The sequence below is a fragment of the Pterocles gutturalis genome, unplaced genomic scaffold (assembly GCF_000699245.1).
Source record: "Pterocles gutturalis isolate BGI_N339 unplaced genomic scaffold, ASM69924v1 scaffold11075, whole genome shotgun sequence".
Lineage (NCBI taxonomy): Eukaryota > Metazoa > Chordata > Aves > Pterocliformes > Pteroclidae > Pterocles > Pterocles gutturalis.
The window spans coordinates 2496-5859 of NW_010140835.1; positions in this window are offsets into that span (position 1 = coordinate 2496).

Sequence of the window (3364 nt, forward strand, 5' to 3'; positions counted from 1 at the left end):
GAAGGGGTAAACTTAGAAAGAAGGGGCAGATCAGACAAAACCATCTAACAGAGCTCTTTGTTATAAAAAACAAGAGAAATCTGTTTTTTTCCTAAGGGAAAATACTGCAAATGCTGCTAGAAGATACTACAGAACCTGCAAACGCAATGCTCAAAGTGGGTGGTTTGGGCGGAAACTAGCTCTGGACCTCCTAAGGACAGGAGCACAGGCATCCTAGTTCAAAGCACTGGCTTCAATTCTCTGCCTCGTCTCATTTTGAGCAGAAAACATGACAAAAGCAACGCATTCTCAGGAAATGAGAGGGTATTTACCTAACCAAATCAAGCACGTTGTAGCTACGTCTGACCTACTGCCAGTCTGAGCTGGCACGTTCTCATGGCACGACACAGCATTTTGAAAAAAAAAAAAGCTTCATTGGCTCCGTGTGTAACACAGCTTTTGTTGCTTGATACCAAGCAGAGGCAACCTCTGACTTTGGATTGCAAAGACTGTACAAGTGCCTCCACACTACACTGTCCTTCACCAATTGCTACATTAAATTGCTTTCTATCAAACAAAAAAAAATAAAAAAACAAACCCAAAAAACCCCACACCTTCCCAGAGAATTTCTGACCAACTATAATATTGAGAACATTTTTTTTTTTTTTTAATTTGCACATTGTCTGGAGAGAGGAAAAGCTGAAGAGGCAAACAGCAACCTCTGATATTAACTGCTTTATCATGTTCCCAATGAACAGCAGGAACAGGAGTAAAAAGACATCACAAAACCTCTGAAAAACATGAGTTGGCACATTATCAGAGTAAGGAAGGAGACAGAAGAATCAAGCACAGCTCACCTTGACAAGGCTGACAATAAAATCATCAATAAAATAAACATGCTAAAAAAAAAAAAAAAAAAGGAAGAAAGAAAAGCCAGAACAAGATATGTGCATTTTCAGATTATTCAGAACATGTGGGTTTGGATCTTGCAAAAGCACCATTGATTTTTCTACTAACATATTAACTCCATAAGCACAAAGCAAGGCAGCCAGTGTAGCAATCAAATCACTCAGGAGAGGGACCGATGCGTTCCTTGTTGCATTAAGAAGTCCTCTTGGCACAAAGAAGCCAGAAAATGGCATCTTTCCCCAGCTCACCAGATTTGGCAACCACTTAAAGGCTATCCTCAAACAACTGCAATTGTATTTCCAATTTCAGCTGCTGGCCTAGTCATCTCCTCATTGCAACTCTGCTGTTAAAAGCATTTGAATTATCTTAATATTCCCCAAAAGACAAAAAAACCCCCCAAAAACCACACCAAAACCCTGCAGCAAACCACGCAGCGGCTTCATGCCATCTAAAGAGGAGCCTGAACGATACTTGGTTATGTGACTGTTAAACTGTAACTATGCTACGTTTACAGGGCTTTGCAAAAACGCCGTACTTAAAAGACTACAAAAAAAGATTATATTTTCCTCTCACCGAAGTACTGAAAGCAGAATGTACTCTGTTGGAAACGAAACGGTGGGCGTTTGATGGCATATTTTAAATAGTATTTCTCTTTGTGCATGCAGTGTAATGCCACCCAAGGGGGAGATTTTAAAAAAAGTCTGTAATTTGCAAGTCCATTTTGAAGTCATATTGAAGATGATGTGAAATTCAGGATAGGATTCTTGAGAGAAATCTCCCTGGAAAATGGATGTACCTCAGGGAAGCTTTGGATTTGCTTCCCCACACTGGAAGACTGTTCTGTCTTTTGACATTTCAATGTTGTTTACTCTTTGTATGTAATTTTGGAATTATTGAATGGTTTATTACAAAGGTGTATCTTTGACTAACAAGAAAATATTTCTCTTCTGCATTCTCCAAGATTTCTAAAAATCTCTTCCTATTAGTCTTGAAACTTTCACTGGTAGTGAGGATGTAGCAGTTACTTTGACAATAAGGGATTAATCCTGCTGTCGGGTATTATATACACGTGTGAAGGATCTTCCTTCCTGGCCTTGGGAAAAACAGGATTGCCCACATTGGTCTGATCATTCTCAAACAACTGCCAACAGCATCACGCTTTAAGGGTTTAGGTAGTTATCAGCAGGGATTAGGAGGGACTGGTCTCTTCCACAGACTTCTGGCTAAATGGGTTTTCTCTTTCTTGTGCGTCACCTCCCCTGCAGCGTTACAGACTGGTCACAGACAGATCTGGGGAGAGGAAAAGGGTAAGATCATTTTCTAGAGGTCAGATTCTCTTCCTTAGATGCCCAACTGAGCGAATGTTTAGATTCACATTCATCACCAAATGTGATGTCAGAAAATAATCCTCTCCCGGGTCAGATGAGGAAGGAGCAGGGATGGCTTCTATCTCTTCACTCAGAGTGCATAACATGGTTTGATTACAGAGACAAGCTATTTGGTCATGTAATCAAATCCCACTCATCAAAAACGTCAGGAGTACCAGTGATACCACGATCCCTCCCGTCTTTTTTCCATGGCCACCACAATTTGTACTGCAGGAGACTGAAGTGCTTCAGCCCAACACTGAAGTCTTTCAACTCAACCCAGCATGGCATCAGGGTGAACGGAGAAGCAAGGACAGAATATCACAGCAATACGACTTGAGCGATTTCCTTTTCCTCTCGTTAGTTTAATTTCACTGAATTTTTGCCACACAGAAGTTAGACATCTATCCTTATTCTGTCTCCTGTGCTCTTCTGTGTTACTGTAGAGAGTGGGACATTAACCACTCTCCAAACCCCTGCCCTGAACTTGTCTCGCCAACCACGAGGAGAGCCATGACAACTAACTCGGACAAGGAACCTACAGTTCATATAGCTCGAAGCAGGCAAACTGTGGAAAATTATGAAATCATAGGAAGAAAAGGTCTCAAGTATTTTGTTGATACTGCTTGACTGTTTTCAGATCAAAGAAAACAGTGACAGAAAAGCTCTTACGAGGGTATCTAATCCATTACAGAGATGATTCCCGCTACCAGCAAGATACTGGCACAGCTGTGTCTTGCTTTACTCTGCATCGAGGGGCTTTTTTTGTTACTAGTATGAATTATAGATCTGAATTTGGCACTACCTTTATTTTGGTTTGTCCAGCTAAATGAAGATAAAGTGTATTTTGCACTACAAACAGATGACTCAAAGCTTTTATAAAAAAATAAATACAATCCAACTCTATACCATCCTCTAAACATGTGAGACACAGCAGCCACAGCCAGACTATTATTTTGCACTTTGATCAATGCAACTTTTCAAGTCTCTCATGCCAGTAATTCTCCTCTTCTGAACTGGTATTGGGTGAGATCATTAGAACAAAACCAGAAAATTACAATCACAGTTTATACTCCCAGCTTTTGCAAATGATAAGTTAAGGTTCAGCA